The sequence below is a fragment of the Xenopus laevis genome, chromosome 8L (genome assembly GCF_017654675.1).
Source record: "Xenopus laevis strain J_2021 chromosome 8L, Xenopus_laevis_v10.1, whole genome shotgun sequence".
Taxonomy (NCBI): Eukaryota; Metazoa; Chordata; class Amphibia; order Anura; family Pipidae; genus Xenopus; species Xenopus laevis.
The window spans coordinates 132,567,807-132,587,775 of record NC_054385.1 but is presented as its reverse complement, the minus strand read 5'-3'; the positions used below and the strand labels follow the sequence as shown (position 1 = coordinate 132,587,775).

General features: G+C 46.4%; 1 non-coding gene across 1 annotated transcript; it reads right to left on the bottom strand.

Moving 5' to 3' along the window:
- Window positions 1-780: 780 nt before the first annotated feature.
- mex3a.L lies at window positions 781-18,610 on the bottom strand. Its single transcript, XR_005963613.1, has 2 exons — window positions 18,021-18,610; window positions 781-4,777 (listed from the first exon to the last, which is right to left on the bottom strand). It is a non-coding gene; the product is annotated as a mex-3 RNA binding family member A L homeolog (transcript).
- Between the last annotated feature and the right edge of the window lie 1,359 nt (window positions 18,611-19,969).

The following is a 19,969-nucleotide window of genomic DNA, read 5'->3' as shown; positions in this document are numbered from 1 at the left end:
CAGGGTTAATGAAGGAGTCCCCCAAGACCGGGATGAACAGTAACAGACACTCCAAAATGCCGCGTCCCTATTAGATTCACATAGAATTCTGAAATGTATTGACACAAAACATGTGTCTCCCAGGCAAAGAGTTATAGAGATTAAGTGGTGATCAGCAATGAGGCATGAGAGACCCCATTAAAGGTGCCTTATATATTTATATATATATATATATATATATATATATATATATATATATATATATATATATATATATATGAATTCAACATGGCCAACGGAGCTTAGTATCGATTGGCTTCCCTACTCTTTCCCGTAACATGCTACTTCTTCACGACTCCATTTCATTTTGGTTCATGGACGGCAAAGTTCCTTACATGTAAGCCACAATTAAAATAAATTAGTTCCCACCACCCAACCCCAGCAAATACTCTTCCCCTCCCCCCCAATCCAAGCAAGTAAACTGGCTCAGCGTTACAATGGGCTGCTTCTTATGATTCCATAAGAATGTTTTGGTTTCTCATAGATAAATATATTAGGATACCTCTGCGAATGGCAAAACTGTGCATTTTTAGGGGGGTCAGAAGAGCCGGTTTACAGAAGGTCAATGAATAATGCAAAAATCTAATCAATCTACTTATGAGAGGCAACATTTTTAGCCTGCCATCTTTGATACCCCACTCAATGTGCTCTAAAGTTCCAGCATCAGAATATACTTTGTTTGGCTGAAGAGGAACCACCATACAGAGCTTTCTTTAGTAGGAGTCAAGTCCCTTATATAAAGGATGACTCCATTGATCTATGGCCCTTCAGCTGTTGCTAAGGTTCTACTACCAACACATCTGATCAGGAGTGAGTGCTGGGAAGTGCACTTCAACAAGGAAGACAGCAACGGAGGTTGGGCAACATGGAAAGAATCTTGCGCTACTGTTGGTATCTTACATTTCAAATAAAGTCACCAGTGTGGGGACGCTAAGAAGATGTCCCTGTGACCTTCTGAAGACAGCTCTGCCAACGAACAATTGAAAGCACAATGCAATAATATCTGGTTGATATGCACTGCCAGTCCTCCACTCATGCCAACTCTACTACAGACACCAGCAATGAACGCCGTACAATATATTGTGGCTCACACCATGAAGATTACATTCACGTTGAGAAAATTTAGAGCTTGCCTCAAAGCCACATTGTTGGCTAAATCGGTTGCCTTTGTTAAAGAAAGATCTCTTTGAGAAAAGAAGGGTGCTGAGATAACTCCCCGGGCCTGCAACCCAATGCAATGCTTCCATTCGAGAGGACCACTGCGTCTGAGGACCTTTCTACTGAGATGAATGCTTCAGTGCAAGCGTTACATTCCCACCAAAGACTTTCAGAAACAGTTTCTAGTCTTCAGACTGGTCACTTCATGAGCCTTGTCTCACCCTTCCAAAACTGTGTAAGCAGCCCGCCAAAATTTGACTTGATTTTTTTTTTTTTTAACTTAAGGTCCCTTCTTCTCAAGTAAATCGCTACATTTTAGTATAAAACAAAATATTTAAATAAAAACTAAAATAAAATGAAACTCAAATACTGCTAAACTGTAACAACGGATGCTACATAGTTTGAAACTATGACAATAAAATAAAGGCATTCTAAAATTCTGGCCGAACTGTTCAGCCCGCCACCCTTCCAAAATATTTCCAAGTGTTCCCTCTAAAAAGCAACAAGGGAGCCCCCTGGTTAAGAATAGCTTTTGAAGAATAGTGGGAGTCATAGCTGGGCCTCCATTATTCACTGGCTAGGGCAGCAGGATTGGGCAAGGTGCATTCAAGATGGGCTCCTTCTTTCCAGAAAATCAAAGAAGCCATTGTCCTGAGGGGAACAAGGCCTTCTGGTAGGGATGGAGATCACGGAGCCCACCTTCAAAAATGGCAACAATAAGGCTGCGATTAACATGTCTCTCAGTCCAGCAAATGGACCATAGTCTCCATATTGAACCAGGGAACGGGATATTCGATGAAACCCTCCCACCCAACCCAATCGATATTCCTCGATTTTTATGTTATTTCATAAGGGATTTCAAAATAATTTGGCCAGAGAGTTAAATTTAAATATTCAGGAAGCACCAACATAATGAAATAAATTAAAATGTAAAAAAAAACCAAAAAAACCTTTTTCCCCCAATTGGAATAAATGAGGGTTAATTATGTAAATGGAACGATCTTGAAATATCCCAAATTCCTGGTCAGACAGCTCCTCATGTCGTGTTCAGTATTGGATGAGGAAACTCAACACAATGTTCTGAAATATCTTCACAAGGGCAGATTAGTGAACCCGATGCCCACTAGACATTTCCTAGAGTGTGTAACTTTGGTCCAGCACATCTGCATTTTTCAACATTTTTGTTTTTTTTCCCTAGTAAAATGTTCTGGTCCAGCTTAGCAGGAAGCAAAATAATTTTCATATTTTTAATTGTTTTTTTGTGGAACATTGACAGCATGGTCAGCATCCCCCACCCCCAAAAAAATGCAATCAGTTGGTTCTGGAGGAAGTCAAGCAAGGGTGCCCCCCACTGCAGCGCACAGTAAAATCAAGTCCGAGCCACGTAAAAAATAAAAAATAACCAAACAATTCCTACATGCACAAAGTCCTGATTATTGTGATTTTTTTTTCCATTGCGGTCCTAACATCCATCAGGATTTTGTTTGAATGTGAAACATTACAGCACGTGACATTGTAACTGCGCACAGTTGATTTAGCTGCTTTGTAAGTTGAGTTTGAGGTAATCGTTGTGTCCTCATGTTGAAGGTTCCCAGAGATTGATAAACAGTTTGTGTTTTATTATTATTATTCTTTTTTTTTTTTTTTGCAATTATTGATGAAAAACAGATTCCATTAGCCAGGTAGTGATGAGGAAGATGAGGCCGGCTGATGCCAGCGCTGAGAGACCTGAATTGAACCCTGAGTGCCCACCATGTTGCCATCAGTAGAGGCAGATAATATCCTTTGATATAGCCCTTCTGCCTTCTTACCCTCTCATCTTTCAGAGAGGGGCTTATCTCCAACTGTGCACCAAGAAATGTGACCGGAACAAGGCAAAAGCTGGCCTCACTTTAAGCATTTGTCTACAGGAACCTCTAAAATTTGTTGATTTTGAGTGAAACTGCAACCAATTCGGAACTTTTTTAAATTTGACTCTTTCCCTTGTAAAACGTCGTCGACGAAACCAACAACCGTAACAGAAAAAACATACAAAAACACAGAGGGCTGTTTGGGAGCTACTAAAACGTTGGAGCGGCTGGAGCGACTCGACTCTTTCCAATATCCGAAGAGCAAACCCATCCTCCTTGGTTCTTCCCTGATCTCGATTCTTCCCATGCTTCGATAAACTTGCCTAAACATATTCTTGAAAAGCACTTTTTTTTTATCAATGACCTGGTTTGAAGACATCGATATCCAGATCAATGGGTGGCAATACCGCAAAATAAGAGCGGGTAAAGTGGAGTCCTCTAAATATCCAGTAAACAACTGTGTGTTTGAGTCTTTCGTACCTCCCCCCCAATGGCCTTGCCAAAATAAAGGTTCTGTCTGCAAGACTTTCCCTCAGAAGGGGGCAATCCTTCCTTGTTTTTTGAGGAATTTTGAGATATTGTCTTTTGACCTCTATGCACCAAGAGTCCACATTTTCCCACCCTCTCCCACCCCCTCACCCACTGTGTCTCTCTTTAAGAAAATATTCGGATGGCCTGAGTTGCCGACGAGTGGCAAACTGGACATTCAGGCTCGTTCCTTTCACAGATGCGCACGGCACATTCCATGCAGAAGAGGTTGTGCCCACAGGGCACCAGTGCAGCCGTGACCTCACTCTCAAAACACACCATGCACTCCCGGCTTCCAGAGATAGAGGTCCGGGTGGCGGCGAGTTTGGTGAAGCCGGGCAGAGCTTCCCCTTGGCTTCTTCTTTGCAGGGTGCTAAGGCTGTTTTCTGGTGAACGCTGGGTGGTGGTGGTCTGCACACTGCCGCTGCTCCCAGAACGTTGCTGCTTTGTAAAGATACCAGGGGCAGGGTTGGTGTTCTCCTGTCCCCCCCACATCGGTCCCCCAGACTCTGCCACACCGTAGTATACCTCTTGCTTGTAGTTGGGGAACAAATAGCCGTAGTTGAAATCATTTTGATCATTTAGCCTCGGGGTCTCGTACACGGGCTCTGGTGGGCAATCTCCGATGCAGCCCAGGCTGTTTTGGCGAAAGGTGGACAGGGGCTTGCACCCAGTAGCAGTTCCATGCACCCTCCAGTTCTCCGGGTACCGACTTTCCATTCCAGAGTCTGGGCTGCTAGACAAGAAGTCATTCTCATTGTTGTATTCTAGAATTTTACCAGTGCGCACTGCGATGTGGGTCTCTATCTCTTCCCTCGCCCGCTCCACATTCCCGGGGGCCCCTGTGATCTCAAACACGGGGTCCCTGTCCCGACTTGGGGTGATTATATAAGTATTTGTCTGCTGCTGAATCCTTTTGATTGTGGCTCCTTTGGGTCCCACCACTAGGCCAACCACCCTGTAAGGGACTCGTACACGGATGGTGACTTGCCCGGGAAGGGTAGGGGCGCTGCCGAATGCTGTGCCGGCCTTGTTACGAGATGCTCGGATCATAGAGAAGTGCTCAGCGGCGGAAATAATCTCCCGCCGAGCCATGGCCACGTCCTCTCTGCGACCCGTCACCATGAACACTGGCTCTTCACCTCGTACCGGCGTCTTGATGTAGGTGTTAGTTTTGGCTCGTAGTGCTTTGATCTTGCAACCTGGAAAGAGAAAGAGAAGAACCCGGTAAGGTGACTGGAGAAAATAGATTTAGAGTATTGCATTACCCCTAGATATGCCATTAAGACTACTACAGTAATTTGATAATGAGCACTGCATTAACCCCAGACATGCCAGAAAGATCACTGCAGAAAATCGATTTAGAACATTGCATTACTCCCAGACATGCCAGTAAGAATATTGCAGAAATATGATCATGAGCCCCGCATTAACCCCAGACATGCCAGAAAGCTCACTGCAAAAGATGGAGTCACAGCATTGCATTAACCCCAGACACGCCAATAAGATCACTGCAGAAAAACATAATGAGCATCACATTAACCCCAGAAATGCCAGTAAGAATACTGCAGAAATTTGATAAGAGTGTTGCGTTAACCCTAGACATGGCAGTAAAATAATTGCAAAAAACAGATTCAGAGCATTGCATTAATCCCACGCATGTTAGTATGATTATTGCAGTAAATGATTCAGTGCATGAAATGGGTAATGAGCATTGCATTAACCCCAAACATGCCAGTATGATCACTGCAGAGGATGGATACAGATCATTACATTAACCCAAGACATACCAGTAAGATCAGAGGTCACAGAACACTGTTCCCACACACTCCAGTAAGATCAGTGCACAAAAAGGATGAGCAATTCATTAACCCCACAAATGCCATTAAAATCACTACAGAAAATGGATTCAGAGCTTTGCATTAACCCCAGACTTGCTAGTGTGATCACTGCAGAAAATAGATTAAGAACATTTCATTACCCCCACACATAATAGTGGGATCACAGCAGAAAATTAATTTAAACAACTTTCTCACCCATAATTGCAGAAACAGAGCACTAAAATATGTTCTTCTCTCCCGAACCCTAGAAAACTCTAATGGAAGCTTACAGGGGGAGGGGCAGGAAGTTGTAGTTCAAACAGTAGGTGGAACTAGAACACTCTGATGACAAGTTACAGGGGAGGGGCAGGAAGTCTGTGACTCAAGCAGTGGGTGGGATGAGAACATTCTCATGGCAGCTTACAGGGGGAGGCCAGGGAATATGCAACTCCCATGTTCTGTACCCCGAGCCCTGGGCCTGACATATAACATTGCACACATTTTACAGTCTCACAGGCTCATCAATACCCCAAATTAATAGGGCCCATTCTGGTACCCCGTTATTGTTAAACCCAAAACTATTCTTCGGTGCCAGGGGAGGCAGCCATTCAAGTTACACTGGGGCTGTAGGGCCCACATTTACAAAGCAAATAATGGTTTTAGAGAACTGGTATAACCTAAGGTGGGGGAGGGGGGATTTAACTTTGGGGAGGGGAGCAGCCCAAGGAGTGGAGTCATCCTTTCAACTCCAGGTTGGCATGAAATGGGATACAGCAATGTGGTCTTTTAATGGTGCAGGTTCTGACAGAATCCAAAGCTTGGGTCGGGGGGAGTTCTGCACTGCTGGGAGGCCCACGTGACAGTTGCAGCTCTTGGCTCCATGACTGACTACCTGGCAGTGAGAGGGTTTACAGCCAACTAGGTGAGTGAACCCTGCCCACATGGGGGGGCTATTAATCCCCTCCCCTTGGCCAGAAAGTGGCTGGATCCCAAACAAAGAGACCATTGTCTGTCGGAGTCTCACATGGGTCCCTGCGCCGCTCACATGAATCCGCTTTATTAGCACCGAGTTGTTACGGTAAGGTGACAGCACCCCCTCCAGCATGTGGGGACCCCCCAATACCCCATAAACCTGAATTAGCAAATCTACATTCATCCTCCTGTAGAATAATGAGGCCCGAGGCACTTATAGGTGGGTTACCTTCCACCTCTCTCTGCCCAGAGAAGGGGCAAGTAATCACCCCGGGAGCAATAAGCATTGAACCAGATATCACTGCGGGGCCCCTTTAACATAATCATGAATAATTATACATTGCTTGTGATAATTAGTCACTTATTCCCATAGTCTGAGCTCCGCCCATCATGTATCACATGGTACAACAGAATCAGTGAAGGCACTGGCACGTCCTACATATGAGGGATATCTCTTATAATTACTATTTGTACCTGACAATATTCTGCACCCACACAAGTATATTACTGATATTATTCTTCTAGCATGAACGCAGCAAACAGTTTCCTCGCAGTCATGTGACTTTTGGGCTCTTCCTTCCTGACAATAAACGGCAGTTGAGTCATGATTTATGGCAAAGTTCCCGGCAGCTCTTTAGCTCAGATTGATGCCTTACATTTTAGCTTTATAACCGTAAACACAGATACCCCAAAACTAGGCTACTAAATAAGTCTAAAAGAACAGGGATAGAGTGTAAGCTCTTTTGGGGTACAGTCTCCCATTATACCACAAGAGTATAAACTCCTTGGCCCAAGATCTCCCATTATATCAATAGAGTGTAAGCTCTTTGGGTTAGGGACTCCATTAGAGAACAGGGACTTCCAACTGAACTATAAACTACTTGGAGCAGGACCTTCCATTATACCACTAGAGTGTAAGTTCCTTGGGGCAGTGTCTCTCGTTATACTACTAGAGTGCAAGCTCCTTGGGACAAGGTCTCCCATTATACCACTAGAGTGTAAGCTCCTCGGGCAGTGTTTCCCATTATACTATTAAAGTATAAGCTCCTTAGGACAAGGTATGCCATTATATCAACAGAGTGGAAGCTCTTTTGGGGGGAGGGGCTCCATTAGAGAACTAGACTGTAAACTACTTGGGGCAGGACCTCCCATTATACCACTAGATTGTAAGATCCTTGGGGCAGTGTCTCCCATTATACTACTAGAATGTAAGCTCCTTGGGACAAGTTCTCCCATTATACCACAAGAGTGCAAGCTTCTTGGGGCAGTGTCTCCCATTATACTACTAGAGTGTAACTCCTTTGGATAAGGTCACTCATGATACTAGAGGGGGACTCCATTAGAGAACTAAACTGTAAACTACTTGGGGAAGGGTCTCCCATTATACTACTAGATTGTAAGCTCCTTGGGACAGAGCCTGACATTACAAAAAAGTGTAAGCTGCTTGGGGCAGTGTCTCCCATTAAATTACTAGAATGTAAGCTCCTTGGGGCAGGGTCTCCCATTATACCACTAGAGTGTAAGCTCCTTTGAGCAGGGTTTCCCATTATACTACTAGAGTGTAAGCTCCTTTTAGACAGGGTCTCCCATTATACCACTAGAGTGTAAGCTCCTTGGAGCAGGGTCTCCCATTATATTACTAGAGTGTAAGCTTCTTGGGACAGGGTCTCCCATTATACCACTAGAGTGTAAGCTCCTTGGAGCAGGGTCTCCCATTATATTACTAGAGTGTAAGCTCCTTGGGACAGGGTCTCCCATTATACCACTAGAGTGTAAGCTCCTTGGAGCAGGGTCTCCCATTATATTACTACAGTGTAAGCTCCTTGGGACAGGGTCTCCCATTATACTACTAGTGTGTAAGCTCTTTGGAGCAGGGTCTCCCATTATACCACTAGAGTGTAAGCTCCTTGGAGCAGGGTCTCCCATTACACATGGATTATAAGAAGCTTTCCTCTTACATAACATAGTTGAAACATTTCAGTAATATGTGCAGTTTTTTGGGAGACTCCTTCATTATGGTACCGATAATGGCAACTATATATACCGGCTCAGTTCTACCTTTCTAATTATGTCGTGAGCCTATATGGCAGCGCTACATGAACAACATCAGCCCGTGAGAAAGGGGAAAGCTGCCAGAAAATATTATTATAAATAATTGACCGAGACAAACATGAGCACAATTAATTCCAATTTGATTTTTTTTAAATAACTGTTTTAAATTTTAGATGTTTTCAAATGTTTTCAATTCTGCCCCAATAGATTAAAAATCCAATATACTAAATATCTAATATACCAAATATCTAAGATACTAAAAGTATAAAATATCTAAAATAGTAAATATCCCATATACAAAATATCTAAAATACAAAATGGAAAAAAAATGATATCTATTATGATTCTCGTCTCTTTGTTTGCGCCTCGCAGGCTTAACCATTTTTGGGAGCTGGTTCTGTAGGTGGTGCGATTCCTGCATAAAATGGTCGGAAAGGCTGAGTATCGGCTGATACAAGATACGGCCCAGGCAATGAAGGTGTTAACTGCAATGGACTGTGGGTCTCACTTGTAATAATCCCTTCTGAAAAGGCCCCATTCTCTTGGGGAGGGTGTGCGGGGGGCACGGACCTTTCACAAAAGCCTTTCCCAGATTCTTGTTCCAACGCCGGGACGGGGGCTTCTTGGTACTCTATTCTATATATTAGGGCCTTGCAATGCTCTCAGGGCTCCGACATGTTCCCTAAAAACTCATGAGATGAGGAGTCTTATTTCTAGGAATAAAAAGGAGGGTCTCTCTAATTTTGTTAGATGGTTAGAAGACGTCAGCTCCGACATGTTCCCCAAAAACTTGAGAGATAAGAGTCTTATTTCTAGGAATAAAATGGGTGGTCTCTCTAATTTTGTTAGATGGTTAGAAGAAGGTCAGACAGATCTAGTTCTTTTTCAACATTTACATAGGATTTAGCCCTATTCCATGTGATGGGGGAGAGTACGGCCAATGCGGTGGCCAGGTCTTCTCTCACTTTTTCAAAAACTATTTTTAGTTATTCTAGAAAAACAGACAATTGACCTCCACCAACATAAGCGCTGGTACTGTCCACGCTTCCGACTGAAATTCAAATTCAGCCACAAAATCTAAAGTTTCCTAAAAAGAAAAGATGGACAAGGGATGTTCCAACGGTGATAAGAGAACGAGCGTCTGAGGGTGTCAAGGAGCTAAACTGTCAGATGCATTGCAAGTGCTCTCCATGATTGACAGATTTGATGGACTGATATTTAGTGGCTGCGCGTGGACAAGAAAGATTTCCCTGAATAAGTGATAAACATATTGGTCATTGACACTGGAGTGTTGGAAACACAACATAATTCCATAGACAGGTGTAAGGGAGGCCTCATGGTTCAACCTAAAAAATGTTATAGTGGAGTCAAATCGTTACACCGTGTTGGCCTGTTTTGGGCGTCAACCCCTTTAAATTTAGAACTGAATATTCAGTGACATCTTAACAATAGGAATTGGGGGGCGTGCATGTAAGGGAGGCTTCGGGAGGACATTTGGGCTGTCTAGAGCAGGGGAGCCCAAAGGGTAGATCGGGATCTAGCAGTAGACCTTTAGCTGGTGATCAGTAGATCTCAACAAACAGCTTGTCTAAATCACCCTCCTGCTTTATTTCAGATATTTATTCTGTTAATGTTACATGAGAAATAGTTGTTTATTAAATATAACAATAGAAATGCTCTCACAAATCAATATAATATTTAAGCAATAATTTCCATGGAACCGAATGCTAACAATGCTTTAATGGATGTAGATTGTGATGGGACAACATGACTAAAAGTAGACTTCACATTAGTAAAGTATGGGCACTCCTGGTCTAGAGGGATCAGTCATCCTTTATAAATCAGAGGGGGGGACTTGATCGGCCTCCAACGCCATGCCAAATGTTTCCAAGAACATTGAATGGAAGAAAAGGACGGGACCAAGGGGATTTGGAATCCTCAAGTTGACAGATGCACAGAGACAGAGAGAGAGAGGAGGCTCCTGGTCGTGTTGTTTCTAAATGCTAAAATTGGCCTAATGCGGCCTTGGACCTCAGCCAAGGGGAGATCAACAAGATGAGGATTCTGAGGGGAATAAGATGAGAATGGGTGGGGTCCTCCAATAGAGAGCAAAAGGGGAAAAAAAGAAGCTTATTACCTCCTGCATTGGGAATCTAAACCTACCCTCTTCTCCTGTCTCTCATCCCTCAACTCCCTCCTCCTCCTCCTCCTCTGGTGCTGGTGGGTAACTGCCTCTTGTATTTGGGCACATGGCCTCGTTCTCTCAGAGGGATTCCCTTTGTCTGAAACTATCACCGTCTCTCCAGCTCCGTAACCCAATCTCCTCTTACTCCCAAATGAGTTGGGAAAGACAAAAAAAAAATAGAAGGCACGTCCAAAAATGCAAAGGGTCCCTTTCACCAGGGGTCAATGGGGGTGGGTTTCAAGTATCGGTGTCACGGCAGCATTTCTTTTGTCCCAATAATTTACCCTAAATCTCAAGAGGGTGTTTGAGAAACTTTTAGCCAAAATGTTGGTACAAAATGATGAAGGAGGCAGAGAAGGCCCAACGTTGGAATGAGATGGGCACAGTGTCCCGGCTGTATGGATGGCACGGGGGCAAGTAACTGTTCACCAGCGGGAGCTAGAGAGGGCGCACTGTCCAGATGACCACACTTCTCGTACGGCAACACATGACGCATCCACCATATGTCCTACGTACCAAACCCTGAGCACCAGCACTGCAGCACCCGCTCCCCTCCTTGTCCTCAAGGAAGTTATGGAAAGGTGAAAGAATTAGGAATCTCTAAAGTCAACTGGACTCTTAGGACAGAAGGTGCATTTATGAGCTTATTTGATGGGGTTAATTAGTTAAGAGCTTAGGGTCGTCAGATCTCAGTGAATTTATTCTGATTAACGCTCATGGGTGAAGCAGCATTGGGAGTTACAATTGTGGGGACCCAGAAACAGCCATTCCCAAGTGTTGAGGGAAACGACACCCTGTTTTGTGTTGGAGAATAACAACTACAGAAAAAGGCAGAGTTATCCCCTCTGCTCTCAAAGTAATGACTTCTGCACAAATTCTCTCTCCGACATGGAGGGAACCTTGTATAAAAGCTCTACCTAATCTCTGCTATAAATACATAACCAGCCCCTTAAAGGGGAACTCCATCAAAAACGGCTTTTATTGCCAAATGAAAAAAAAATACAATTCTCAGCAACTTCCCAATAGACATTCATTAAAAATTCTGAATGATTTGAAAGTTATTTGTGAATGTCGTCGTTACTGAAAGCTCTGCCAGTCCGGCCATTTCTGTTCCCTGCTGTGACTTTAGAAACAATGTAACAGCAGCCGCCGAGTCCTTGCTGGAGAAACCGAGTTTTGTAACATTGTTTTATTGTGTCAGACCCGGGAGTAGAGAAATGGCCGCGCACTTGCACTTACATTTGCACTTACATTTGCACGTAATTCTAAAACCATTGAGAATTTTTGATCAATGGAAACTGGGAAGTTGCTCAGGATTATATTTTCTTTCATCAGGCAAAGAAAGAGTTTTTGGGCGGAGTTTGCCTTTAACTGGAAAGTATTGTGAAGACTTCTAATCTTAAGAATAATGGTCCTATTTATTCTGGATGTAAAGTAACATTCAAATATCCCTTTGTATAGAATGGTGCAGCTCAAAATATTTTTGGCCCTTGACTTATTAAAACTGGTAACCTATACTTTGTACATATGATATGCGGCATCTAAATCTGCCAAGCTCAGTAGTCCACTCTAGGGCCCAGTTGCAACACCCACATGGAATGGCTATCGGTGAAATTGGATTTAAGCTCAAATTAGATCACTTAGCCCCATGGAGAGTGGGCCGCCCATCACAAAAAGCGCACAAGGTACAATAGGAACGGATAACATGCTGGGTGCTATTTCACTTTAATTGCGATTAACTCTACCCATAATTCCCAGGGGAACCTGTCGAACATAAGAATTATTTGATTTAGAGATGGAATGATCCCTCCCCCTTTGGAACAGGCTAATGCTTTTTAGACTTGTCTCGAGATGAAGGGGTTAACATTAGATTGTAAGCTCTGCTGGGGCAGGTACCAATGTATAATGCCTGTAAGGTGCTACGGAATATGTTAACGCCATATAAAGAATAAATGCAGTGTGCCATAAAGTGCTGGTGACCCCAACATTGAGTCCATGCACCCCCCCATTACCCCACTCAGGAGACGGTTGCCCCGCTTGAGCCAGCGGCGTCTTTCTGGAGAGATCTGATTGGTTCTCTCCATTCCACCCAAAACGAGTTAAGCCAAACTGCAGCGAGCGTCCCTCCTTCCCATTATCAGCACTTTGGTCCCCACTAAGCGTGCCGTGTGTTTACCAACACTGCGCCTGCTCGGAAAAAAACGCGTGAGGCTCCCACTCTGCCAGCGGCCGTCACGCCCCACAATGCCACCGCCCATTCCATGCGCCAATAAAATCAGGAAGATGACGGGGGCAGGCATTGCTCCCAGATTTATAAGAGGGGCTGCAGATGTGCCGACGCGGAGCCCATTGTGTGTGTGTTTGTGGGTTTGGGGTCCCTAATACAAATGGCCCTAAAAATCTGAAAAGTTTCTGATGTAGCAGCGTATTTAGAGTGGCAGCTCCAGCTTCTCTCTCTCTCTCTCTCTGAAGTACTCAAGGTGGAACAGAATTCCGGGCACGTTCTACAAACTGGTGCCACCCCAGATTCCTAGAAAGAGCTTTGTGTGTTGCTCAAGTCATTCCGCGCCTCCAGTTCTGCTTCAACAAGTTCCAAGCGCTCTCACAAAACCCACTCCAGATACATTCCAGGGCTGGGGCGACAGACCAGGGGCCCCAAGTTGGGGCCCTAATCTGGGCAGAAAATAAAATTGATGGAAAGAAAGGGATTAACGGTTACTTATTGAGTGACTACAACTCCCACCACTAAAGCGGGAGGTTGATGTCAAACATCTAATTATTGTTGCACAATACACTATATACCTTTTGTACTCAATTTGTCCACTCCCTGCCAACGCTTTCATCAATAACACATTAAATCTCTTTATAAATACATCCCTTTTCTATTAAAATCATCATTTTGGATTTAACGGGTGCAGAAGATGCCGCGTCACGCCCACCTCGACTGGCACATGGGCGCAGAAACGATTCCACATTCAGTAACATGTTGAATGCAGAGAATTCTCTCTTTTTATTGGAGGGAGGTCGGAATGATCTTTTTGTCTCTGGATTTGACCCTCTGCCTTGCAGTCTTTGTAAAGCAGGCACGCTCCGAGGAGACAGTAAAACAGAGGGCCACACCCCCCAACAACTATTATTGCAACAACATGCGCATCTGCGCCACCACATACAGCCACCATTGCCCGCATGCCCGCTTCTTTATTTGCCGCCCGCAAGTTATAGAAAACCCCCACTTGCCCCTGGGTTGTTTCGCAAAAAAACGGAAAAAAAAATCAGATTAAAATGTAAAAAAAGGTTTAAAGCAGATTTTGCCTGGCAGTGAGTTAACCCCCCTTGACGCTGCACTTCAATTTTGTTGCACTTTTATCGTTTGAGGAATAATTGGGGAGCCAAGATAATTTACGGTTCCTCTCAGGAACCCTGCGGAATTGCTTCTGCGCCAAAACCGCCCCCCTCTTCGCCGAGCGCACTGGGAAAGGGTTAAATTCCGTTGTCTTTTAAAATGTCACATTTTTCACGTGATTCAAAAATATTTTACTTTTTCTGGGCCAAAAGGGGTTCATTGAGAAGGTGGAATGAGAATAGGAGTGAAAACAATGAGCCCCATTGGGCAGGAGAGGGGACTGGGGGGTCTGTTGTGGTTGTTGCAGACAAAAGCGCAGGCAGAGGGTTGTACATGTCTGTGGCACACGGTGTAGGTAAAGTCTGTGTCGTTCTACACAAAGAAACCAGCAAACACCACTTCCTGCACTGAGACATGCGGCAGCCTCTTGTTTCACACTAACAACACACACAGACACATATAGACACACAGACACACACATAGACACACACACACAGACACATATAGACACACACACACAGACACATATAGACAAACACAGACACACACACACAGACACATATAGACACACATAGACACACACACACAGACACATATAGACACACAGACACACACATAGACACACAGGTATCTCCCGACCAATCCCCTGCACCCAGCACACAAAAACCCCACCGCCACACTGTCTGCTCCCCCCCAGCCTTCCCTCCTGCTCCCCCTCTCGCCACATTTCTGGATTATTGAACAAGTCCATTTCGTATAACAACCGCCGACGCAATTATCCCAAACCCCCCGGCTGCGGCTCTGCCCCCCAAACAGTTAGCCAAGAGGCACGTTGCCTGGGCAAGACTACAAACAAATGCCTCCAGTTGAGTTGCCAGAAAGCACAGCAGCCCCGTGACATAATAAATCCCAAAAGTGATACCCCAGGTGAGAAGCACAAGCACTTTCAGTGAGTCCCTTTATTCTGCCCAAAACGCGTTGGGTACAGACTCGCTTTCTCTCCAGCCATTGCCAATCACACCCCTCCATCTGGGATTCCACACACACACCCCCTGCTCAAGCCGAGTCTTTACAGATTAAGGGAACATGTTAAAAAAAGAAGAGAGGGGGGGTACTGGGGCGTTTATCGCCACGGCGATATCACTTTTATTTACAAGGAGCCCGTAACAATGCGCGGAGCACGTGTCGGACTGAACAAAGACTTGACAGGTCGTGGGGGCTGTAATTCAAGTTTATTTGGTGGCGGGTGCTGCCTCTTGGGTTCAGTCCTACAGCCTGACACCCCCCAATAAAATCTCTGGTTTTTATCTCATAACAGGGTTTGGAAACATCTCCCAAATCAGCAGCAGATTAATTGGAGGTGCAGCAAACGAACAGTCGGACCCCAAGTGGTGTAGTCAGACTCTCACACAAAAGGCAAAGAGAAGTGATGTTGTGCACCGAGGGGTTTGTTAGGGGACCAGTTTCCAACATGGGGGGCATCACTAGAACTGGAAGGGTCACACCGACCCCCTGCTACAAATATCCGCAGAGAATCATTCCCCCCCCCTTTCTGCTCAACCCATTAAGCTCTAAATAGGACCCCTCAACGGTGCCAACATATCAAGTCTCAAACGTTACTATTGGTCGACTGTATCCACATCCCCAGCACCTCCTGCGAAAACTGAACTCTGCTCTTTCAAGGTGCCTGACCCACTAATGGGGTGTGAGGGCTGTGGCTGCAGGGAGTATTTGGGGTGTGAGGGCTGAGGCTGCAGGGAGTATTTGGGGTGTGAGGGCTGAGGCTACAGGGAGTATTTGGGGTGTGAGGGCTGAGGCTGCAGGGAGTATTTGGGGTGTGAGGGCTGAGGCTGCAGGGAGTATTTGGGGTGTGAGGGCTGAGGCTGCAGGGAGTATTTGGGGTGTAAGACAGGACTAGATGGGCAGCTAGAGCGCTAGCATTTTGTTCTGCTATTTGGGAGAACGTGGTCGTTGTTGTACTGCTCACACACCCACCAAACTTCTGAAACCTTGCAATGGGGGCAATGGGGCCCTCCTGCCTCTAAGTGTCAAAATAAAGGGCCACAGAAAAAGTCAAGTTCAACCCGTTATTATTTGAATATTTACCCCAGGCACCCGCTGGTGCCATCTGCTCCGGAGAGTTTACCCGGAGGTCACCCTTGCGCTTATCATTTAAGGCAAAAAAAAAAAAAAACATCTGACGGTGACTTTACACCCCTCGGCTGTTTCCCTTGGATTGCAAGCTCTGTGGGTCACAGTCCATATCACAACAGGACAGCTACATTGTATCAGACATAATTCTAGAGCATCTCATCTATCACACATTGACGGCTGAACAAAGCAGCACATCCCACGGGAGTTGGGTTACCCCAAGAACATGTGTCTATGCAACGGAGGGGACAATTGGCAGGTATAGGAGTGCACCCCATTACTGCTCCAGGAGAGAGTCTTGAGTCCAGAGACTCAGGGGAAAGTGGGTGTGGTATCCATTTTTATTTTTGTGTGTGTGTGTGTGTGTGTGTGTGTGTGTGTGTGTGTGTGTGTAAGCCTCCTCTATAACTCGCATAATCATTCGAGCAGAGAACAAAGCCGAATTCCAAGCGGAGACACAACCCAACCAACTAAGTGCAGCAAGTCCTGCTGAGTCACATGATAAGTTGCTCGGAGCAAAGCCCCCTGCCCTACAGACCCCCAGCCTAAACAAAGAGAAGCACCTCTGCAATTACCTACTAATAATAATACTAATAATACTAATAATGTCCGGTATGAGGGATCACGTATAGACGACGCATGTCCCTATGCAGAGAAGTGAGAGCAGCAGATATTGTGCTTATTGTATCCTCATATAAACTTTAGTATCTGCTGCTCCATGTGCTGAGGAGCCAGACAAAGGGACTCGCTCACACTCCACAATACACAACGACACACAACAATACACAACACTAAAGCTTTGCAGAGACTTCAAGGAATTAAAGGGGAAACACAAATCTCACCCACCGAGAATAAAAAGAAAAAAATATAAGATTTGCCATAAAAGCAAAATGGTTAAATTGAAAGGAAAAGACAAAAGCAGCGGCTGAGCTTCTCCCTCCCCGGGGAACACAAAGGGCACATGTGATATTTGTCATATTTCTGCATCTCCATCACTGGGGGGTGTGACAAAAAGTCTCATCATCCCAAACAAAAGGACTCGGGCCCCGAGACTGCAGAAAAGGGCTCCGGATAAGGGCTCGGCACAGAGTGGGGGGCTCAAGGAGTTTCGGCACTCGGGTTCTTTTGTTTGGGAGAAGAAAGGGGGTGAGATGCAGCGACGGCACAAAATGTGAAATCTCTAGAGACAAGAGCAGGGAGTTGGGAGTTGATACAATGAAACAAGAAGGAGTTTCAGGGAACAATGTTTCAATGTTCCAGGAAATCATGCGAAGAAGAGATATGGGGACTGGGATAGGGGTGCAACATTGGGAATGGGATAGGGGTGCAACACTGGGAATGGGATAGGGGTGCAACATTGGGAATTGGATAGGGGTGCAACACTGGGAATGGGATAGGGGTGCAACACTGGGAATGGGATAGGGGTGCAACATTGGGAATGGGATAGGGGTGCAACACTGGGAATGGGATAGGGGTGCAACACTGGGAATGGGATAGGGGTGCAACACTGGGAATGGGATAGGGGTGCAACACTGGGAATGGGATAGGGGTGCAACACTGGGAATGGGGTAGGGGTGCAACATTGGGAATGGGGTAGGGGTGCAACATTGGGAATGGGGTAGGGGTGCAACATTGGGAATGGGGTAGGGGTGCAACATTGGGAATGGGGTAGGGGTGCAACATTGGGAATGGGGTAGGGGTGCAACATTGGGAATGGGGTAGGGGTGCAACACTGGGACTGGGATAGGGGTGTAACACCGGGAATGGGATAGGGGTGCAACATTGGGAATGGGATAGGGACATTGGGAGGGTATAGGGGTACAAGTAGGGGGGGTATAGGGGTAGAAGTAAGAGGCTACAGGTGAGGACACAGGTGAGGGCAGAAGAGAGGTGCCCCTCCCCCAGCAGCAGCAGCCACTTACCTTGTCTCCCCACAATCTCGGCCACGTGCTCGGAGCTGGGCACCGGGACACACTCGGTAGTGTTACAAGTCTTGAGCCGGAGCTCTGCCTCTTTGTACAGGGAACACAACTTGGTCTCGCCCTTGTGGGGGTGTCCGGAGCCGTTGCTGCCGGTGCTGCTGCCGGTGTTGCTGCTGTTACTGTTACTGTTGTTATTGTTCTCCTCCTCGGTCTCCCCCAGTCCCAGCAGACACAGTTGGTCCAGCGCGATCTGCAGAGCCCGCTCATCCTCCAGCACCACCCGCTCCTTCCCGGCCAGATCTGCCATCAGCTGCACCGTCCCATTCCTCTCCATCATCCCTGAGAGCAGCAGGCTCGGCATGGCTAATAACAAAGACTGGGGAACAAAGAAGGGGAAACACACTCACCAGCACAGGAGTGAGACACACACAGAGACGGGGGAATGGGGAGTCTGGGCTCCGCCCCCTCCTGCCTGGCCACGCCCACCCTGGGCCCGAGGAACGCGATCCCCAGACACAGCCCCGGCCCCCAAGCCACGCCCACAGCTTGGACCGAACCAGCGTGCGGGAAACTCTTTTGTTTTACTCAAGCCCAGCCTGTGTCTGCGGCTGCTCTGCCGCGGGGCATGTCGGGACTTGTAGTTTCTGCCGCGCCTCCTTCCCGTCTGCTGCTGCTCCTGCCGCTCTCTGACTGGCCGGGAGAGGAGAGGGGCGGGGCCGGGGAAGCTTTGGGAGAAGATACAGGAGATTGTGTAGAAGGGAAGGAAAGTGAGGGATGTGAGTCCGGTATCGGGGTCAGTCGGGGTCGGGTAGCTCAGCAGTCTGGAGTCTCTGGATTTACACTGGGGGGACAGATAAGAGGGAGGAGATACAAGGGGCTCCTGGATTAGGATTTGGGGAGAATCTGAAGATTCAGACTGGGGAACAATTATTTGCAATGGGAAACAAATTTGGGGTTAGTGACAGTGTGGCGGCCAAGTGTCTGGTGTAGGGACTGGGACTTTAGACTGGGGGACAGGGATTTGGGGGACACATGAGACATTAGACTGGGGGACAGGGATTTGGGGGACACATGAGACATTAGACTGGGGGACAAGGATTTGGGGGACACATGAGACATTAGACTGGGGGACAGGGATTTGGGGGACACATGGGACATTAGACTGGGGGACAGGGATTTGGGGGACACATGGGACATTAGACTGGGGGACAAGGATTTGGGGGACACATGGGACATTAGACTGGGGGACAAGGATTTGGGGGACACATGAGACATTAGACTGGGGGACACATGAGACATTAGACTGGGGGACAAGGATTTCGGGGACACATGGGACATTAGACTGGGGGACACATGGGACATTAGACTGGGGGACAAGGATTTGGGGGACACATGAGACATTAGACTGGGGGACAAGGATTTCAGGGACACATGGGACATTAGACTGGGGGACAAGGATTTGGGGGACACATGAGACATTAGACTGGGGGGACAAGGATTTGGGGGACACATGAGACATTAGACTGGGGGACAAGGATTTCAGGGACACATGGGACATTAGACTGGGGGACAAGGATTTGGGGACAGATGAGACATTAGACTGGGGGACAAGGATTTGGGGGACACATGAGACATTAGACTGGGGGACAAGGATTTGGGGGACACAGACTGGGGGACAAGGATTTGGGGGACACATGAGACATGAGACTGGGGGACAAGGATTTGGGGGACACATGAGACATTAGACTGGGGGACAAGGATTTGGGGGACACATGAGACAGACTGGGGGACAAGGATTTGGGGGACACATGAGATATTAGACTGGGGGACAAGGATTTGGGGGACACATGAGACATTAGATTGGGGACAAGGATTTGGGGGACAGATGAGACATTAGACTGGGGGACAAGGATTTCGGGGACACATGAGATATTAGACTGGGGGACAAG